Source organism: Battus philenor, unplaced genomic scaffold (genome assembly GCF_028537555.1).
Source record: "Battus philenor isolate CCGP_79_NKW_IND1 unplaced genomic scaffold, ilBatPhil1.0.hap1 SCAF_16, whole genome shotgun sequence".
In the NCBI taxonomy this organism is placed as follows: Eukaryota; Metazoa; Arthropoda; class Insecta; order Lepidoptera; family Papilionidae; genus Battus; species Battus philenor.
This window is the reverse complement of record NW_027181678.1, coordinates 2523697-2547633: the sequence shown is the minus strand read 5'-3', so window position 1 is coordinate 2547633 and position 23937 is coordinate 2523697. Positions and strand designations below refer to the sequence as shown.

Below are 23937 nucleotides of genomic sequence, written 5' to 3'. Positions count from 1 at the left end.
ACTGTATAAAGAAAATATTATTATTCAGAAACAACAAAATTTAATAATTGGTTTAGTTCAACGCAACATTGTTTTAATAATACATCTTTGCAGATATTAATTAACTGAATATACTTCGCACGACGTGCTTGTAAAAATCTTTTAAGAGATGACATTTAGAGCGTCCGACGAGCGTATCTGACATGACGTCCAGTCCGGAAAGCTGTGACTCGAATCAAGTACGGTGTTGAATTTCTTTACGAATAAAAACACCTTTTTAATTTGATCGGAACGGCGCGGTGGAGCGTGACGCACTGGCCCGTGTGGACAGTGACCTCTGTAGCCGATTTGACAAATAACGATGCAACGCATGCCGGCTCCAATTGGAGACGGAGGCTACCGAATGTACCATAAAGAACACTTGACTGTATGAGATCGTTTTTAATGTTCATACATACATGTAAGATCATTATTATTTCAGCCATAGAACGGTCACTGCCCAACATAGGCCCCCGCCACAGATTTCCAATTAGAGCGGTTGGAATTGGCCTACGTCCCGCGTCCAACGATTTAGTCTTTAGCGACCAACTATTAGTATCATTTGCATTAATGTTTATAAACGTCACAGCTCAAACGAATACCGCAGAACTAGATCGGTAGAGAGCCGTCGAAAAGGCTTTGGCATTGCATATCTCGTCCCGTCAACGCTTCAGTCCAAGACACTTATACTACTGAACTATCTTCCTAACTGTTGTATCAACTAAAGGTTAAGTCGAGTTCACATGCGTTAAAATTCCATCATTCACTGTCACCTTCATGTCCACGTGTTTACATGGCTCAGCAAGGGTATTGGGTCAAGTCTAGCTTCTTCTTAGAATTTCCCTCGATCTGTGTCTGAAAGGCACCGGCACGTTCTATCAGAGATCCTGGTGCCCTGCCAAAGAATTGAGGTATCACTGCAGGAATTTTAGGGGGTAGGAGAAATAATGTTAACGGATCGTAAATTTCTTCATTTTAGTCGTTCTAAATTTGAAACGTACATTTGTTAAATGTCAGCATCGGAAATGCTATTCACAATCGTATGTTAAGAGTCTAGATCACCAGACAATAAATTTTTCTTGTACGTCTGTCGGCATAGCAACAATCTGTAATCGCCAACGTAATTGACGTATATTCACAGTGGGTCAGTGGCGCAGTTAACTAATGGCCTCATTCCAGCCGCCAGCTGTGCAAACTGAGCTGGGCGCCCGGCGACAGCGACGAGAACAAACGACGGAAAGTTTGTGATCGCGTACTAGTAATCGATCATTTACAATCAGATTATAACACTTTCAGTTGGATTTTTTTTGCACCACAAGATAAGAACAATACAAAGTTCACTTGATGTTAACTAAATACACTCTTGTAATAACAGTTGACAGTTCAAATTTTTAGAATACAATCCAGTTAGTGAAACATTAATAATTCATTCCGTTAGTTTCTAGAAAAATGACTTCCTACATTTTCCAAATCCTGTGTTACGGAAAGTCATCACTGAAATAGTAATTAAAAGCCTAGTAATTGCGATACCTACATAGACTGTAGGTGAGACTACATCTTTACCACAGATTCTTTTGTATCAAATCTTTTTGTACCCCAGCCTTATAGCACCAAAGCCCATGGCAGTAGATTCTTTTGCGTCAGATCCTTTTGAATCAGATGCTATTGCACTAGATTCTTTTGCATCAAAATTCTTTACCATCAGGGTTCTTTGGACCATATTCTTTTGCGTCAGATTCTTTTATAATGTATTCGTTAACATCAACCTATATTTCATCAGATTCTTTAGCACTTTTTGTATCAAATACTTCTTAATCTTTACCATATGCCTCACTTCTTTAATCTTAGCCAATTAAATTTGCATAAATGTTCCAAAACGAAAATAAGAATCGCAACAATAATTAGAAATATCATTTATAATATCGATAAAGAAAGCTGTTATAAATGTTATTAACAGGGAGTACTTTTCTGCACCTGTGCAATGTGCTCATCGCGCTGACATGGCTAATACATCTGTTGCAGATTGCAATTGCGTGCACTTCTCAGAACACCTGTGCACGATATTTTTCTAGTATATTTGCTTATGTATACTTTTTGCAAATAGAATATGCAAACATATTTATATAGCCTAATAGTCATATTGGACTTTAACATCTCTGAACTACGGGGATTTTATATTTTTTTAATATATTATACTATAAATTACTATAGTTATAATAATTAAAAATGAAGTCAATCATCTATTTTTGATTATTGGTTAATGTGTCTTCGGAATATAGAACTGTGTTTATAACTGCAAATCTAGAAAAAAAAGTACTCCGCCTAACAGATATTTAATACAGTTTAAGATCTTAAAAGGAAACATTATTATTTCAACTGCATCGTCGATGTCCTCAGGTGAACGTAGGCATCCCCATAGATTTCCAAGCGGCCAGCGTCTTCCGGCGACGTTTACAAAATCGTCTGTCCACTTTGACAACGAACATCTTATGCTGCGCTTTTTGAGGACTCAGCGGCTGTCGATTACTTTCGTCCGTTTTCTGATGACCTCATTATTGGAACTTAGAGCACAGCACTCCAACGACTGTGTGCTTTCCAATGAGGTCCAAAGTGTATAAGGAAACATCCCATGGTTATAATCACCCGCACCCCATGTATGTATTAACGAATGCTCGTTATCAGTCAAAACATATCGAGCGCTATCTCAGTAATTTCGTGGCATTGACTTCTTATCGTGCCACGAAATCCTTTGCCCTCGATTCTTTTCATTTTCAACCTTATTGCGCGGGTATTCAGATTAGTTTCGAGCGACGAGACACGTGCGCTCTAACACTAGTCACAATCATAGATAGTGGTCGTCAGGGATATCAGAAGGCGATCTAAAAGCGACGCTACCGTGTGGCCTCCTACATGGGCTCTGATCGTAAGATAATCTGTTTATAGAGACGACAGCGCCGGCAGAATAGGCGAATCGCATTCCATTTATATCAAAACATTCAACACTTTTTAATGCAATTCGGTGCCGACTTTTGATGTACATGTTTATAGGCTGTCGATTAGTCCATGGCATACTCTATTCAAAAATCAATGAATGGATCTTCTTACTAAACATCAAAATTAGTAATTGTTACCAATCTGCTCTAGAAGAAAATTAGTATTAACAGAATCCAACGTAACATGAATTTCAGGGTTGATCACTTTACATAGAGTGATTGGGAAATAAATGTAAAAGCGTTAAAGTTTTTCGCTGACCAATGAGCGACACATTTATCTATTTTTACTACTATATTAGCATTATTTTGCTATTTTTTAACTGTTACTATAGTAACCAAACAGCATGTATAAAATGTTATGCAATACTGCTTTTACAGCGGACTCCGAATCCGGTGTAATTGTAGTAAATAGCGATCTGAGCAAAGGCTTTCTGGGGGACCGTCGAACTTTGCTACCTTAAAAGAGATGCCCCCGCGGAATCTGCAGATAACATTTAAGCAGCAGAGCAAAAAAAGTACGTTAATTTAGACTCTTACTAGTAAATTTGATAACAAGAATGTACTAACGTCAACTACACTGTCAATCACCTAATAAATTAAAGATATTTTGGGAGAAAACTGAAATTCAAATAGCTTTATTGCGTATAAGATTTCCTTTATGTTAGAAATATGTCAAACATGTGTTGCTTTTTCTTTATATATGAATTGTTTATTAGAGGTAATAAATATTTATCAAGCCATAAAAATCGTTGAACCACTTCCTTTAAACGTGCTACCTAGGAAACGAAGAGATTATGACTGTTAAAATTCCATATTCAAACATTGATCGTGTTTTGGTCAACTATATAGGCGATATCTGGTATTCAATTTCGAATGTATTAGACAATACATAAAGATTAATATAGAAAAGTCATACAGGTGATTAAATATAAAGTCTTCGAATAACATGTTACCAGTTAGGACTTTGAGCAAGGAAATGTGGTCTCTAACTCTGATCCTCAATAGCAAGTTCAGCTAAGTAACAGTCGCTAAACGAGCCATGGAGAACTATGCTAAAGGATTCTTCACAAGATCGAATTAGGAATAAAGATATCCGTAGACTAACAAAAATAACAGAGTCCAACGGATTGACTAGTTGAAGTTTCAGTTGGACCACATAGCACCAGAACAAATAGTTTGAAGTGGAGACCACGGACCAGTAAACGCGACGTTTACCCAAAAAGTGGACAAATGACCATAAACGTTCCTATTGCAATTTTACGTCGGACGCCATGTCCAGCGCTGGACGTCGATGATGATAAAACATGATTGACTTTAGCTAATTGACAAACCGTTGATATGTTACATAATAAATTGTTTATATATTTATTTTATTATCATTGTAATTTAATCACAAACGCAATCGTATTCTATATCTCTTATCAATATTATTATAATACATAATTTTGTACGTGCTATATGACATCTGTACAAACCACATATTTTCCTAGTCCTTTTGATTTAGGAAGAGATAACATCTCAAATCATTGCAGTATAGTCACATAAATCGCATCTCATTTCTAGATTTAAAAAAAAAAACAAATAAAACGTACTCACCGTTGCTACAAGTGTTGCATAAGGTGTTCGCGATGGCGTCACGTGTTTACCTGCGGGTAAAAACAATAATTAGTTATTTTTATATTAGCATAGCATCATTGAGAAAACGTTTGTTTGTTAGAATAATAATTTAATAAACACATAATTTGTAACCTCATCATCATATCAATCAATAGACGCCAACCGCGAGGCATATGCCTTCACCAAGACCTAAACTGTACGCTGCGTCTACTGGCTTGTGACCACCATTCGAGAACTATTCGACCCCAAAGATCATCGGTTGCACAAGCGACGTGCTCCACTAACTGCCACTTCAGACAAACAATTCTTTAATATTTAATGGAATCAGGCGTTACCTCGCGGAAGTCCATCCTAAGTAAAAAAGAACCAATATTTAGCCACTTCCGCACATGCAGTGGTAGTCGTGCAATGAAATGCACCGCCTGCCAGCCCGCAAACAATGCAAATCACACAACCGCCACCACCAAATTACTTAACACGTGTTTCACCCCTCCACGGGGCATCTTCAGGAGTTATGTTACACCGATTAGTGCCAAACACAAAGCACTAACACTGACCTCGTCCTTTTCTTACTTAAGCAATAAGAATTTTTTTCTTTAATTCAATTCTTGTAGCTACCTCATTTTCAAAAATTAATAGAGTGCAGAGGAATATTTATATGTTGCTTGAACCGCAAGAATTCAGATCACCCATGATGTTACGCTGATCAGTTAAACTTGACAAATTTATCTAAAACCTGCTTTCATCGACTTTTATTTACTATAGTATTGACACCTTGACGCATCTGTACTTCCTCAAGAGATTACTTCAACTGGTCATCAAGGACCTTATTAGCCATGGGACTATAATATGAGAATAAATATATTTATATGTTTACATATTAAATCGATGCCTTGAAAATTTTAAATAAAACATCGATAATTTCTTTAAAATCCATTTTAATAGTGATTTTTTTATTAATTGACATTTTTCATTATTTATTTATAAATCTATTGCTGTATTGGTTTGAACATCGAAAGGTTTTAAGTTCTCTTTGACGCGAAATAAATTTACGTATACTTCTAAAAATTAAACTGAAACGAAAAAAATGTTAAAACTGAAAGAGACTTCGCCTCAATCAGCGAGTGCTCGGTGTAGTACGCGCGGAGTGCATTCAAATTATGCAGTCTGCAGCGGAATCAATACGCGATCCTCAGACGCCGCCGCCATTCATTAAACATAAGCGCGACGCACACAGCCGCGCGGCGCGCGCACACAGGCCCGCGGCGCCTCATTCACACGTACGCGCCGGCACTACGATAGTACGCCCGAGTACTATAAATGGCGCTACATTTTCCGACCTATATCGAAACGGGGTTACCCACGCCAGTTTCAACCCTATTGTCAGAAATATAAAAATCAAAATCGCTTCGCTTCGCCCACCCAAACAATAGTCGAGCTAAATGCAACTTTATTGTTTAACCCGGTGTGTGCAAAATGCAATCGCTGCGACTTTATATAGGGCGTTACGATAACTCAGTCGCGCGAGAGACGTCTGCGGTGTCAGACGCTCCTATTTTTAGAGATAAAAAGGTTCGCGGACCGCGCAATGCACTTTATGCAACTGTGTGAAACTATCTTTAGATTTTTCTTTTCAATTTATTTATACGACTACCGCTGCAAGCGATGCGACTGAGTGCGGTTAGCGTTGTTTCCTCCCATTAAAAAGACCTGTAATGATTTTCACTGTATTCTTTCTTTATATCTGCGGTGATTATTTAAATACCTTTTATTATTAAAATGCCACTATAACCGTACATAAAGGTTGAACTATGATTATTAGTTAAGATAAAACATTTTAATAATTACAATATTTTACCCGGACAGGTTTCCGGTCTATTCTGCATGTATAAAATAATGTCAATTCAACTTATTTTTAATCTGTGAGAAGCACGAATAGTATGAAAGAGTTAGTCATATTTACACGGCTAAATATAGATAAATACGAAACTGGAAACCTGATCTGAATGGAGAAAGGCGTTCTACAAACTAAATATAGTTTTTTAATATCTCAATATTCTTGCAATTCAAACTATAATTATTTAAATAAATTAATTTTTTTATTGCTGGATTTCTTTTCCGGTTAGATCAACTTTTTAAATTTCATCATTATTATTTCAGCGGTATGACGTCTAATGATGAAAATTGGCCTCCCACAAAATAATAAGACCGTTTTTTTCTATTTTGAGCATTCAAGGGAGTTTAGTTACTTATCATTGAGTTAGTTATTTACTAAATTTGGACATGCTAGACAAACGTACAAGTTTAATTTAATTTAAAGTGCAGGCTTTATATGATAAGGCAGTTCAACGTGAGGTGTCCAAAACATATCAAACGTCGGCCTATATACGTTGGTTACGTAACGCCGAGGCGCCGACAGATGATAAGCGGCTATCACAGTCATTAGTCATAGCCGACGGAGCGCGTGCACCTAGCAACCGCGCGCCACGTTCGCGACGCTAACATAGATGTCGAATTTTGTAAATTCATGATTAAATTGCGAAATTTAAACACACGGAAGTACAAGGACAGGTAGATAAGCCGGCAAATTTCAATTCCATGTAACTTTTACTTAACAAAATTCGTATTTTAAAGCCTAGAAAAGCAGGACCTGGTTTCTGCAAGATTACCACATTCCATACTTCTCAATGAGTCTTTAGTAGTTGTAAACAAAATTTTTGCTGATAAACTGATATCTCGATGAAGGGACTTTCCGTGGAGTCCAATCTTACACCGCTCACGGATTTTTTGTCTAGGTTTTGACTCAACAGTCGTATTTACGCCAATGAACCTACGATTAACTCGGCACCAAAACAACATTCAAAGAAATATCTGTTACCCTACTAGCGATGTGCTAGCGATTTTTCCCAAATTTGCGGTCTAGATCCAAAAAACGTGTAAGTTTAGATGGCACAAACCTTAGTGATGTTATTAAAAAATCCCAATATATATAAAATAAAAAAAGAGTTTTTTTTCTACGATTTTTCAAATTCCGGTCAACTTAATGACCCAGCAGTGGACGTTTTACGGCTGAAATGATGAATATACAATGTCTTAATCGACTGTATCATTCCTTTTATCACATGAAATAAGGCCTTTGTGACATCTTAACAGAAACGCCAATAATCACTCCCCAAAGTCTCAATGCCTTTGTAGGTAGCATCATTTTGAACAAATTATGTTTTTTTTATAATATAGACTAAAAGTAAAATTTTTAAACATATGTATCCTAGACTTTATTTTTAGACTTTATTACTAATCTATGGCGTAGTTGATTAATACTTATATGACAGCTGTAAGCTAACTTTGTACGTTAAGTATAGTAATTATAAAAACCGTATACCGGCTTTCTTATTCACGGCACACGACGAGAGGCGATAACATCGTATGCGACCGCGCAAAGTACCGCAAGAGCTCGATGCTAATACTGCGGATCATCTAGAATCTTCTAGAACGAGGCTCCTTTAGCCAACACATTGCTATGCTGCTACTATAACATTTTTTGTGATCGGTATGCTCTTAAGCATATTGTAACAGTAAAATAGCAGCATGACAAATTCTCGAATTCTATCTGTTAGCAATGATTAAAATTTCTTCTTAAGTCTCCAGCGGCGACATGGTCTGCACCCTGCCATTTCAACTTGTCAATCCGCTGAGCTATATCAGGTATCATTATCATATCAACCGATAAAAAGACACTAAACACAAAGACTTTTTACTAAGATCACCACGAAGTCTGCTTTTCTTTTACCCGCATATGATCACTTTTTTTAATGGCCCCCGCTATTGGGGGCCTCTCGTACCCCTATCTTTGGTGGGACAGGGACTTTATTGGCAATTTAATTTTTTCACATAATTTTTTATTTTCTCTCTCTCCTTTCATGCTTTACTTTCTCTTTCGGTCTATTATCTATCTTTCATGCTACATTTCTGCTTTCTTTCCCTTTTGCTCTGTTCATCTATCATTCTTTTCCTTTTTCTTTTCACATTTTCAATTTACATTTTTATTACTTATATCCAATAATTATTTTCTATCACAATTTTATGTATCATATGATCACTTATGTAAAATAGTTTTACCGGCGCTGATATCCGGCTCTTCGGTACAAGAAACCATGATCTCTGTTCAACGGAACTGAAAAGGAAAAGCGGAAGGTGGAGGCAGCGAGCCGTGCAGTGAGTTAATGTGGCGTGCCGATGAATTTGTATGTCTGCCGGTTATCGACGCCGGGTTAATGGAGCGTGGGGGGACGGGTGGCGGCCGATCTGAACGTTACCGTTCGCCACCGCCACGTACAGGAACTGACGCAGCTGACAGGCTGCAGGTCACAGGCGCGGAACCTGCTTATCGCGCGTCTCACTGTCCTACTCGCTAATCATTAATTATCGAGTTGCACGTGACAAGAAAGTAACTCCTCGAGTGCTTTGTAACAACAGCTGGTGCGTGGATCACTCAAAGCACTCCAAACATGGGAATCATTTTTTTTATTTCATGAATTATCGTCATCGTCATCATTTTAGCGGTGACACCTATATCGTATGCCTCTCCAACATCGACATATAAATTGTACCTGTTGATGTAAACGTTGTAACTGCTAGCCCGAAGACTTTTGCAGTCTCATCGGAATTGAGTTCGCGAAACTGAAGGGTCCACTAGCTTAATAAAATGAAACTATCAAGACCTCGTTAGTTTTTTAAAAAAAAATTATTTGGACCCCGTTTATGCGGACCTCACCTTCACTCCCACATGTGGGAAAGGGACACACGGGAAAATGATTTTTTCAGTTTAGATTTTCATTTTTTTCTTCGGTGCTTCATATTTTCTTTTGCTCATCATCTTTCGTTCTTCACAATATCAGTCACTCTTTATGTTCTTTGCATTTCATTCAAACTTCCTCTTACCATCCATCTTTTACTAACGTCAAATTAAGTGTACCGTCAGTTCGGAAAGCTAAAGTAACTAAGCTAATATTGTACATGCTCTGTTATACCCGCAGAGATACCTACACCCTAACGAAATAAATTATTCGCTAGTAAAAAGCCAGCTTCCTTCAAATCCAACCAACGACTTACGAACTCAGATGTAATCCTAAACCACTACGCTACCGTTGCACATATCAGTGTTTCATTATATGATATTAACGGAACATAAAAAGATACGGATAAGTGGTTTAACAGATAAATAAAAATCGAGAAACGAATGCAATGGAACAAGTCGTCAGACGGCGTAGTCTCCGACGGTTTCCCATGTCGGACAGCGGTCGACAACATTACGCCAATTTCATCCGGTGTGAAGGAACGTGTAAAAACTTGATTGGTCAAATCCAACGGCGGCACCGGGCTGCGTCTTAAAACATTATCGGAACGAAAGTTGGTTTATCTCCGTTCATTTGGAATACCTAACCGAGTTCGGACGGAGGTATTTACGGCTTTTGTCCTTTTGAAAACTTTCAAACTCGCCGGATCGTCGACGGCGTGTCGTTGTGAACTTTTCGCGGAATCCGCTGCGACGATAATTTCGTTTACTGTTAAACTTTATTGGTTTAGGTACACGAGCACCGGTTTCCGATCATGTCTCCTCTCTTTTCTGTTGAATTTTATTTCAAAAACTACTATCTTTTTTAGTTTTATACTACTACGCAAGTGGCATTAGTAGATAGAAACGGGTGGGTAATTTCCATACAGTAAGCGAAGTTTAGAGGAGCGTTTCATAAATCCTCTCCAGTGTAATTATAATTACCTTAGCAGTCCATCTTGTTGAAGGTATTCGACAAAAAAAAAATAACAAAACCAAAAAAAACTCTGAAGCTAGGCACGAGCGTTCAGAAGCTTTGGCTTGGGCCGCTGCATACTACTATTTTACCGTAAAGGGAGGCCAGGCCACCTAGCGCTTAGACAGTGTCGGCTGATGCTCTATGAAGTGACTAAGCCCAAGAGCCCTGAACCTTGGTTTGAACTGTCACTCGTCAATAATACCCGTTTAAAATTCCGACTCTACGACGCTTGATGCTATTATCTGGCTAACTTCTACTACCACTTTGGAAAGCGTTAGCGATATAAGAAGTGCCAGAAGAAACTCCAATATCGCTTCCGTCTATAATAATCGAAGCTAAACGATTATCTATAATGGTAGACAGTCAAAACTAGCACGGCTGGTAGAGAAGATTTAAAAAAAAACGCTAAAATAATAACAAAAAAGGCAAACCATAAATTGTATGTAATCATCTCTGCCAAGAATCAGATAGTGATAGAAAAATATCATGTCTTTCAAATCGGAGCCAATTAAATCTAAATTCTTAGAAACGACATTATAGAAAATACATAACTTACACTGCGCCTCGTTTGAGAGCATTGTGTCGACTACCAGGTGAAAATGTTTAGATAGAAAGTCGCGGCCATACAAAAAAGCCCGCGCTTGATTGAGCCGTAAGGCGATGGACACAATCGCGGTCCCCGTAACGCACGATCGCGACAGTGTACACGGCGGCTAATTTATCCATAGTACTTGAGTATAAGCCTTTTTATATTTCCGCTATTAATATATTTATTATTAATATTCATGTGTTATTTCCATATTTTCTAGATTCTTCGATGTCGATTAAAACTAAATTGTTAGAAAAATCCATGGTTGAGTACTGTTCTCAAAGAAGCCCTCCTTGCAATGCATTAGATTTCTCTTTCCCTACTAGACCAAAATAAAATAAAATTGACATAGAATACGTATGGAACTGAACCTGTGAATAGCGATCTTTAGCCACAGTATAAAATCACTGAGCTGCAACTGCTTTTGAAGCGTAAGTCTGTACCTGAGCGAATCATTCACAACCGCGTAGCCCTCCAGCCCTCGATCGTCACGTCTCCTGGGCGGTGGCTTCACAAAAAATGCAATAAATCTTTTATCTCTAGACGACAGAAAAAACCCACTTAGCACGTTAAACATTTATACAAATATCACAACCAACTACATCGAGATGAACGTTAATTACAAATCTGTAACCATTGCGATTATTGTAAGCGCTGGATTGTAGGACTCGCCTACTTGGGCAGAAATGTACGCCAGACAGATGACGGTTAACGTCGCTCCGATGGATAGATGGATATTAGTTGCGGGTCACTAACGGATCTGTAGAAAAAACGCATCTCACGACACCCGAGCGCCTCGCGCCGGGTAAAATTTCGTCAAGCGTGAAACGTATTCAGTTCGTACAGTTCGGTCCACGAAGACTATGTCGATACACCGACTTTACTAATTACAAATAACAAATTAAAAAAAAATAATAATGATGGCAATCGGAAAAATTATTATAGTTTTGATGTGTTATAATTACAAAATGTTTAGTTAAAGATTTAACTGCTTTTAAAGCGGTGGGTATAGCTCATTTGATGTCAATTCATAGTACATATTATTAAAAAACTATTGTTTTCAAGAATTATAAGTGACGTGATGAAAACCAATTAGCGCTTTTAAAATTCGAAATACTACGTATTAATAATAATTACTGTCTTCTATATGTTCCTGCAGAACTTATGCTGCCAGAAGCTAATTGACTTTTCGCAATCCTATAGAAAAACAGAGTACTGTAACATGAGATATACATTCACTCCTTTAAAGCCTTTTTATATATAACCAACCAAGACCCTATTAACATATGTGATATTGTTAAATACTTTTTACAATTTTTTCTGATCACAAAAATAGAAAGAAATACAATTTGATAACGACCAAAAAAACACAAGGTTTCGAAAAAAAAATTTTAACCGAAGTTCCGGTAATTAGTAAAGTTGCTTTCACGAAGATATCTATGATGCAAATAGGTTTACAGTTAAATAGAAACCATTACGGTAAACAGCAAGTTGAAGGCAAACGTGGTTTTATATAACATCCCACTCGATCCCAAATCCGTCGGTCTAACAAAAAAAAGGAGCCGGCGCGTCTTCTCGGAAGCGCGGCGGTTCGTGATCGAATCTTTCATCTTCGGCTGTCTGTACATCAATAGGTGTAGATAGCTAAGTTATTTCTTTCCACTGAGTCGTTAGTTTTTTACACCGCCGAGTGCGCAAGCGCAACCAGCTGTCTGCTTACCAAATCATCAAACAAAATGGCTGTCTACTATATTTAATTAAGAGAACACAGAATAAAATATATAAAGATAAGTTTATATAACTGATTTTCTAATAAAGTACAAGATGGGACACAAAGAAGTGCGAATTTTAAAATATAATCACTACACACTAATGTAAAAGCTACTTAGCTTTTTCCTTTGCACAGCTGCATAACACTATAGCTTATAACAGCAGCACCCGGTTTTATATGGCGCGACACCCAACTTATCTCCAGCAGTTGTAAACGAAATGTTTAGTAAGAAACTGATACCATGTCGGGAGGAGGAGGAGGATTTTCTCTGGGGGTACCTCAAAAACCACCTTTGTGTCAATAATCCGACGACAATTCTAGTCCCTCTCTTTCTCTTTTTTAGAAGATTAGGGCTCATTACAAAAAATACCTCCAGACAGAATTTATACTGTCAAATCGCAATCGAATAGAAAAAATTTAAAAAAAAATTCTATTTCGAACACTAAGACTAGTAATAATGTGATTTACTGAAGATAATTTGAATACGGTTTTTATTTTGTTTCATTGACGTCAAATATTTGTCAACTAATTACAATTTTTTTATTTACTCTGTTATTAATATGGTAAACGTGATTTTTTTAATTCGCCATTTTTCCTCGCTTGCGTCTTAACTGAAATATGAGAAATAAAGTAGTTCAATTGGAGAAATTCTGGAATTTCGCCCTTGGCAACACATATGACTAGTTATTTTTATTTATGCTATTTATTTACTTTTATCTAAGTCGCGTTATCGTGAATTCATATTGTATTACATATTTATGTTATCGTGTACACGATTATTGATTAATAAAATTTCTAGACACATTTCATTATCATATTGAGGGTATTGACCAAATATTAAATGGCAAGCAAAAACCTTTGTTCTTTCTATATACAAAATCTTTTTCAACACCGCGTCCACAGGCGTCACACAGATAAGATATGGTACATGACATTAGCCAACTAACACCACGATATTATGAGAAGTTTCGTTTGAATTTGGAATTTATAGATGCTTTTTTATTTCTTCTATAATATGAGCAGATACAAAACACATAAACTTCAGTTTTAGAATGAATACGCGATGTCAAATTTTGATTTCAAAGACGTCCAGTTCAAGACATGGGTCTCCCTCAAAGATCGTCACGAAGACCGGTGTTGTGCTGTCCGCATCTAGCGACTTCCCTCGATCTTCACCATTTCGTCAGGTCACCCCTGGTAGGGGGAGCCACTAGAGAAACTCTTGCCTCCAATTGTTCCACTATTAACATTTTATATTCTTTTTAACACAACCTCTTATTTTTTTAACGTGTCGAAATCACACTGTCTTCTGAAATATAGCATTATTCCTCGTGGTCGCCAAACAAGAATCATTTGGTTCCAACTACCATGGGTTGCACGAACGATGACCGCCACCAATATATTATTTTGATAACTTTGGTTCTTCTGCGGACTTTCATTTGATCTCGCGGCGAAGGTCCGAGCACAGCCTTCTTCATTGCTTTATGAGTAACCTTGAGCCATATTATAAAGCCTACTGTAAGGATTAAAAAGTTTTGATGGTGTATATATAATTAAAATGAATATGGCTTCCACAATTTTTACATAACTATCAACATCATTGCAGACGTAAAACGTTAACTGCTGTAAACAGACCCTTTTACATTGATTTCCAATAGGAACGAACGGCTGAAATTGGCCTGCATTACTTTTATTGTTTTTATCAATTTATTTAATATTTGCGATTTACGAGTTCCAATACATCTTGTCAATTTTTTCCATAATTTTCTGCCTAAAATGGCGGAGATAGGTAAAATTATCTTTATTTTTCTCTAAATAAACAAGAATAAAAAGGTTATATGATTGAGTTCTCACATATATAAATATTCAAAGACTGTTCAATATAAGATTAGCTTTCAAACTATAAAAAATAATATATCAATTTTTGAAATATATAGTATAATAGTTGCATTTTTCAGACTTATAATTTTATTCGGCGGGGGCGGCGATATGTCTATCTAAAAAAAGAGAAAGCGCCAATTATTGAGAGTATCCAGATGAAATAGATCCCATTGCCAGTGCATGTGAATGCTTTCAATCGAAAATTGACAAAAAAAAAATTAGATACCTCTACAAAATTTACAATAACACTCTTCGGGCACTTGTAATTTCTATAGCTAATAAATAGCCGTATCGAATTCATTACACTCAATGTCACAACCCTTTTGAAACATTTATACATCGCTAAAGGATATCCGGTGCAGTGTTGATCCCACGCCCGAGTACCCTAGGCGACGTATGAAGCACACCCGGTCATGTGACTAGTAACGAAACTCGCAACGGAACCTATTGTAACGTACAAGATAGGCACCATTAAGGCACCATCGCATCCCTCAAGGACGACGAAAATGTCGCCTTATATTCCTAGAATTCTACAAAAAAGTAATACAATATATAACAGAAAATAATTAGACTCAGAAATAAGTCAAAAAGGTCGAGCAAGATTTAAGCTAGTCATGAATAAAGCAATATAGGTTTGGTAAGTACGAGGGTGATTCAAAAAATTCTTGGAATCAATATGAAAAAATGCAAAGATTTAAGTAATAATATTTTATTTTTCTACATAATCTCACTCCAATGCAATGCATTTAGAATAACGCGTTTCTAACTTTCTTATTCCTTGTGAAAAAAAATTATTTTCTTGACTCTCGAAAAAGTCTTCTACGGCAGCTATAAACGCGTCATTATCGTGAAATTTTGTTCCACGAATTTCCTCTTTTAATTTTGGAAATAAGTGAAAATCACTTGGGGCTAAGTCCGGAGAATATGGTGGGTGGTCAAGGAGATTGAAGCCAGCACAGCGGATTGCGTTGAGCGCAACTTCCGATCGATGAGCAGGAGCGTTATCTTGAAGGAACAACACGACCAACGACAGTTTTCCACGACGTTTTTCTTTAATCGCTTCACGCACTTTCGGGATTAAATTTGCATAAAAGGGTCCAGTAATCGTCTGGCCTTTTGGCATGTAATCAATAAAAAGGATTCCTTCACTATCCCAGAACACAGAGGCCATAACTTTGCCAGCGGTAGGAGCAACTCGAAATTTCTTAATGGATGGAGAGGATGGTCGTTTCCAAGACATGCTTTGTCTTTTAGTTTCAGGATCAAAATGGTGGACCCACGTTTCATCCATGGTGACAAGACGACGGCAAAAATTATCCGAATCACGCTGGAACATTTCGAGATTACGCTTGGAAATTTCCAAACGTCGCTTTTTGTTTTCGTCGGTTAACATTCGTGGCACCCATCTTGCGGACACTTTTTTGAACCCCAGTAAATCAATTAAAATGGATTGAACGCTACCAAAAGATATCTTTAGGATCTCAGCTATATGTTTTATAGTCATTCTTCTGTCTTCCAAAACTAGATTCTCAACCTTTTTGACATTTTCTTCTGTAACGGAGGTTGAAGGCCGCCCAGAACGCGGGTCATCTTTACAGCTTGATCTACCTCTTTTAAATTCAGCCACCCAGTACGCAACCGTAGAATAGGGTACAGCATCACCCCCTAATGTCTGCTAAATGTCCAAAAAAATTTCCTTCGTAGACATTTTTTTCAAACTGAGATATTTTATCACCGCAAGTAACTCACGTTTATCCACAATTTTGACTTTTTAGCAACTCGTTGCACAAAAAAATTTATTACATGCGAACGAACAGACAAAAACAAGTGACAGTCTGCATAAATATAGTGTGATAGACACTCTTTACTTTGAATATCGAACTTGATCCAAAAAGATTTCATATATATGCACTTCTAAGAACTTTTTGATTCACCCTGGTAACAAAAGACAATAAAATAGCTATATTTATATAAAAATAAACCTTGGAATAAAATTAGAACATATAGCAAAATGTAAATAAAATCGAAATATTGAGTTAATCCCGTGATAATGGAAGGAAGGTGATGCACGGGAGATGACTTGTATGTGAAGAAAGATAGACATTGTGAACGACATAAGGGCCTGAGCGCATTTCAGTGTATATAAAAAAAACTCAAGCGAAATGAAGACCGCCTTCATATTTTTTGAAGGGTTTACTACGACTAGTTATTGTAAACACGGCTCTCTCATCATTATATCAGTTCTAGGACGGTAGTAGTGATGTCCAGACATACTCCCCTTCCATAGATTTTCTATAGACCTATTAGACGCAGTCTGTATCCTGCCAGTTCCGACGACTTAACACACACATACACAAAGTATTATTGTGTGTATAGCTGTGTTGCGATGCTACCTCAAAACAGAATCGAACAAACGAGCACGCCACAACAATAAAATTAACATAAAAAGTACCCAAAAGCCGTTCAAGCAACCCGCACATTACACCGGACGTCCCAGACGAATAGCAACTACAAAAGCTCCATTTGCACAAACCCGGACGGGCATCTCACGACTTTTATCGGCGTAAAATTAAACCGGACATCGCCGGACATAAATCGTCAGTCCGGCGCAGTTGTCACAACAACGGAACAAATCAAATTCGACACGTCCGGTGCGCTGTTTCCGCATACAAAAATATCATCAATATATATCTCGGTAACGGAGAAATGTTTTCTACTATTCGTACAAAGTTTTTTTTTGCAGTAAGATAACTTTCATGAACTTGAAGTACAATTTACTCTTTTATTGTGAGTTGTAAAGTACTAACACTAGATATTATCCTCCCCACGTCTTTATTTTTCTTCTTGATGATAGCAAAGTCCTTTACAGATCACTTTGCTTACTTACTGAGGGTTTTCTTAAGAAATTGTTTAATCGTGGTCTCCTGCTTCCTTTCACTCTCAAACTTTTAAGGCTTTTTAACTCCTTTAGACTTTTGTAGCTGATTCATCTTTTAAATAGCGATGAAGTTACCGGATTACCTAACCAATTGACAAAGATAGTTCAAGTAATTTTAACTATTTTACGGCCCGGTTTTATCTGTCTTTAACAAACCGTCTATCTTCCTTTTGCATCCTTGCAAAGGGCTGATACGAACACCACACGGGGTAAAGTATGTATGTTCCACACATACCGTGACAGTTCAAAGGTTTATTCAGTTGCACTTCGATGGAAATTATATAGGCATATAGATACAGTAAGAAAATGTTCATAACAAGAAAAAATTAGTAATTTGAAACAAGTAAAATATTTTATTGTTTCTAAGGTGATAAAGAATTGTTGTTGCGTGCGCAAAACGAAAGTGATGTTTTAATTAAATGATGCTGCTGAACAAGCTAATAGCAAATAAATACAATAATTAATAACTGCAATGTTATTACTCCATAATAGTATAAGTACAGACAGTACGCCTTGTAAGGTATTCGCGCAAGGTTATTTTAAGAATATTAATCATTCATTTTTATTCTATTATCATTTTTATTACATTATCTGCTTTTAATGTCTCTAACCATCAACAATTTAGCTAGCACCTCTCAAAACATTTACTGACAGAGAAAGCCTTCAGCATTAAATTAGCCTTTATACTTTGTATAGTCGTAGTCATTTCAGATTACAGATGCCCAATATAAGGTATAGACCTCCCCCATCGATATCTATAGGATTGGCGATTGCAGTGTGGTATTACGTTACGCAGAGGACGCTGCTGTTCATCCTTTGGAATCTTGTTTGTGAGCAGAGACAACCATAAATAATCAATGCACAGTGTGAATTGTATATGACTATCTCGAGATCGAACCTGCGACATACGATCGCAAGTCTCGACCCTCCATCGCTGGGCTACTACTGCCCAACCTTAGTATTGATTAATATAGTATGATATTATAGTATTTTATGTATTTTTATAATTTTCTTCATGCAATTTCACAGAATGGTAAGATGAAGTGGCCTAACCCACTTATCGAAGTAAACTGGAATTTGAACCTTAGAATTATGGAGTGGAGGCAGAGTAAGATGACCACACCAACCTTTTTCAGGTTTTTCGGAAATTGACAGATGACCTTGTTCAGGTTGTTCGGAAATAGGTCTTATTGGAAATCTTTACTGTGATAATGATGATATAGTTACTTGCTTTGGTCTGCGTGTGCATGTTTATATATTTTTATGGTCTATTTCATTTAAGGTTTTTGTAAAGAATCTAATGACCTGTGTGAAATGAGGCGGTTTGCGACATTTTCCATGGGCTTCCGCAATAAATTACGAAAAACTAGAATTTACCATTTCATTAGTATAGATTTTTTTTGTTTCAAGTATCGGCCTGTGTTAATGTTTCTCTTTCACACTCATTGAATACAATACTAGGAATCTTACTGAACTTTGTTCCATAAGAGCGCAATAGCGTAGTTATAAGCCAAGTCGAGGATCGGCACTCTTGGGCGCCCTTAAGGCGAAATGCTAAACGAATATTATCGACGTGTGACAGCCAAAGTAGAGGTCACCTCGCGGGTACTTTTGAATCTAATCACTACATGCAGCATCCACTGAAGCGATTTAAAAGCACGGCGTCTTTCCAATCCGGTGATTTTGTTATACGTAGCGGCCCGAGCAAAGGCTTCCTAGGGAGCACTCGAGCTAAAAACCTTACAGCAGGAGTCAGCCTAAAGGCTTTCAGCAGCCCCCTCCCGCAACTGCTGAATCTAAAAATGTCATTTGGGTAGCAGAGCAAGACAGATAAACAAAAAATAACGCTCCACTTGGCGTTAAACATACGCGTAGTTGTAGTAAATATACTACTACTACTACTACTACTACTACTCCGCTAGCTTAGTGACCCAAAGTGGGTCTTGGCCTCCCAAGCGAGAGACTTCCACTTCTCCTTCCTCTATCTTCTTCTTCCTCTATCTTGCGCCATCGTCTGCCATTGGCTGACATTCAATTCGCGCAAGTCTGCCTCAACGCGATCGATCCAGCGATACCTGGGTCTACCCAGTCTACAGGTAGTAAATATAATAAACAAAAATTTTATAATAGAAAGACTGGAATGTATTACATATATAATTCTCGTGGGAGTGCACTGCACCAGCGCCCTTTAGTGTGAGCCGCCTCACACTGACATTTGCTTGCGTTGTTTATTTGTTAACATAAATACAATTAATAAATAAACATATAAATTAAACCGATATCAATTAAATTTAATTGTCGAAGAGCTCGCACATCGAGTCGATAAATCATCGCGGGCACGACAGTTCGCGCTCCCGCGGATAACCTACCCGGCGTCCGGCTCGCGACTTTCACACGGGCACATGCGCGTCTCGCCGCCGGATGTCGCCGCAATTACTCTCATCGCGATTATTATTGCGTCGCATTGTGCCGCCGAATTGTGTGCGTCTCGTCTTCCCATCCGGTGGCATGTGCCGGACGAACGCCGCCTCTAACGCGACACGTTAAGGACGAATATCGGAAGGAGTTTGTACCAGACTCGGCCTGCCGAGCCAAAGGTGACGCGATGTAGAGCCAATGAGGGTCGCAGGTGAATGAGGCGCGCACAATGCGCTCACGCCGGCGTTCCACCTGCACAGGCTGTCCGCAAATTTCCAAACCAAAATGAGATTAAAAACCCATACTAGCTATAGTACGCTTTAGGCATAGCTAGAACTAACTACCTCAAGAATCTTGCTAAGTGTATAATTCATAAATATAGCATAAAAGAAATCGGCCTCCACCTGCACATATTATCCGCTGTGAAAAGTTTAATATTTAAAGAAAAAAAAATGCATTTTTCTTTCTTTGTTATTGACATTTATTTCTTCAACAATTAACTTCGAACAAATTTGATTAATTTATTTATTTTAACAAGTTTATTTGGCTTCGTGATACAAGTTTGAAACTTAGGAGGTGTCCTCTATCTATAGTATTCACTCATATTATGCAAAGTGTTATAAATATTAATATTTAATTCAAAACATACCCCTTTTTGGACTTTCACATTGCTGCCCAAGTAAGTGCCATAATTACATTCCGCGGGTTCGAGGCGACAGGGCGCTGAAGACGCCTAACCTAAAATCTCTTTTATGATAACAAAAATATAAAAAGATAAAATTAATTTATCCGTCGTTAAAACTTTTAACGGAACTCTTATTGATCAACATCTTTTATTTTAACTCTTTTATTTTGATCTCCTTCGCAAGTTTTCACAGACGTGAAGAAGAAGCAGAAAAAAACTCGACTATAACATATTTTTTTAATACTTCAACAAAATAGATTTACACATATACACTTAAGTAATAAAATTGACTAAATGAAATCAAAATAATCAGGCGATGACATTGGCAAGCATTCTTGTCATATAAATATTCGCTTATTAAATAAAAAAGGCCCTTTCCGTAAATTAACTTTTAATATATTTTTTGAATTTTGTTTAAGGTAGTCTTGCGGTGTTGTATTAAAGAAATCAGATTTCGTTCATTACAAATTAGTTTTTTTATGGCTCTTGTTTTTGAAGGCAGGGACGTTACAATTGGGGTTAAAGATTTTCTTCAGCTTTGTATATTTTCTTTTTCCTTTATTATTTATTACAAATGAGTTAGAGACTATGGTAGTGAAGTTTGTGAGCTTCCGGCGAAGCCTAGGCTCGGGCCCTATCATACTACTATTTTACTGAATTGGATTATTTTACTGATCTTATCCCAGGACTCTGAAGACGAACATGATCCTACCGTTAATTATACTATAAATTCAAAAGACCATAGCACCATTATAGATGTCACAAAACATCAAGGTATTTCTGAAATTCAAAACAGTAAATACATCATTGCAATATACTAATACTTTTTCTTACATAAAAACCAATCAACATTAAACTACATTTTTCTACTGTAAATCTGTTATTAAATTGTTTATCTATTTTCTCCCGTAATTGTTTTCCTAGAACATGATTTTGATTAGTCAATTTTTTTTAAAAATAGGAGACATGGCATACAATTTTCCTGTACGTACAAGGCAGCATGAGTTATAGGTAGAGTTGGAACGAAAACAACTCTTTGTAATTAGAAGTGTTTTGTTATTTGTTTTCAATACCCACCCTCGTTTGTTCTAGGAATCGGTAAGCAACCAATTTGCTAAAAGCATTCGTAAATTTTGTCGGAAATTCGTCACAGATGCAAACTGATCTACTACTAATCTGAATATAATTATGATCTCCAACAGTTCGGTTCTCAGTTTACAAAAAATTATTAGAGAAATTACGTTCATTAAATTATTCTCTGCTAAGATGGACTAACGAACTTGGTCGTTCAAAGACGCTCTGGATATTGCTTCCAACGGTTTCTATTGCTTATCTATTAAGGTAATACTATGTTAACAGTGAACGTCATATTTTATAGGTTTTATATGAGTGATTATTTGAAACCGTTTTCAAATTTATTATCTGATCCTTTATATCGGATTGTGACCTTGATAATGTCATCGGAACATGCTGATTATAGGTCGCTTTACATTGAACTCCCCTGTTATGACAACCTTTATCTTTATGAAGAGTCCACAAAAATTTAGGTGCCTTTTTCAAGATGCCTTTCACAATATTTTTAATACTTAATTTTAAAATCAGAACTAGCATCATAATCATAGAGAAATTCCTGGAATTCCGCTATCATCTTAGCTAACGAACATAACCTTGATTTTGTTATAACCTTGTCATAGTTAAGAATGAAGCTATTCTCTAACTAGCCTAATCATTCTTAATTTAATCCATAATGGGGTTAATATTAATGGGCTCTAGTTCATAAGGACTGCGTACGTCAAATGAACCATGTGGATGGAACGATTAAGAATTTTAGCGGCGTTTCGCTTTGATCCGGGCGAGCCACAATTGTATCAACACGGAAAATAATTCAATTAACGGGAACAATGAGCCCTAGAGTACAGAGTCCACGGCGGTAGATGAGTAGCGCAAGCGACCGGCCCGCGGTGAGTCAGACGCTGGCACGGTTCGCACGGACGACGGTAAGCGTCGGTTCACATGCAACGGAATTCGCTGCCGGAAATACTGTATACATTTTTTATCACAGGATTTTATTTAAATTATTTTCCGTTTATACACTCGCACGTCTCATTTGAGTACAAATGACTCCTATAGACTCCTAGATTTTTTATCGTATGTATTTGAAAATCGAACAACCAAAACCAAACCAAAATCAATTTCTTTCCCTTAATAAGTTGTAATTACTGTATTAAGTTAAAGTGATTCCAAAAATGATTTTGTAAGCCTCGTACATCTCTTTTAAGTTGAAGGATGTTATTAGGTGATCGCTTAATTACATGATTCTACTTTCTGTCAAATGAAGCTCTTTCTTCTGATATTCTCCTTTTGACGCATCATTATCATCAAAATTATTTCAACCATAGGATGTTTTTCCACAGGCCGGGTGTGTTCAAATGGCTTTGATCTAGCTTCTTCGATGACGTTCTACACTGCACTTGTGACTTCGTGCCCTCTAATCCAGAAACTTAATTACCCAGGAGCTAATTCTTCTGCGCGCTATCTGACCTGACCATTATCCTTCAGTACCTTAGGACGAAAGTCTTGGTTGTATTACCAGTGATAACTTCAAACAGAAAGTGGTCTCTCACACAGATTACTATTTATAATTAAATATATATATTTAATTATAAATTTTATATAATTAATATATATATTTATAAAGCTACTTTAAATATTTTCCGCTGCGAAACAATGTGTACGGTAAGAAGGCGTATATGTAAGCCCGGGGTACAGGCGCCCGCGGCGTCCGGTCGGGCCAGTCGCGCAGATGGCGCGCCGACCTTGTCTGCTGGAGACACCATCACCACACCCATAAGTGTCATTCACTCGGCTCTATCAATTAAACCGCTCTGAGATTAAGATTACGACGAATAAATGGAATTCTGCTTATGATCGGAATTTCGGTTTGCATGTTTTCAATTATTTTCATTGATAAATGGTATTTGTCTGCTGGTATCTACAAATTTATCGTACTTGAGGTGGCATATTGCTATAGGCGTAAGCTAAAATATCTTTACACTAACTAACTTTATCTATTTCAAGTTCAGAAGTTTTATACATACTTTAACTTGATAATGAATGAAGTCGTAGTCAATCAGACCACATAACGCGAAGCAGGGCTTTAAGGTTCTGGAGTTGAGATTTCAGACCAGTTACACGTTTAGATAATTAAAATGTT

At 37.2% G+C, this 23937-nt stretch overlaps 1 protein-coding gene across 2 annotated transcripts in view; it reads right to left on the bottom strand.

The window, feature by feature from the left end:
- The window catches only part of LOC137919349 (mitochondrial cardiolipin hydrolase-like), a 204841-nt gene that overhangs the window by 6437 nt on the left and 174467 nt on the right, over window positions 1-23937 (bottom strand). For both annotated transcript variants that reach the window (XR_011106727.1, XM_068762401.1), the window contains one exon: window positions 4608-4657. The gene's annotated coding sequence lies outside the window, so the exon portion shown is untranslated. The remainder of the gene's footprint in view (window positions 1-4607; window positions 4658-23937) is intronic.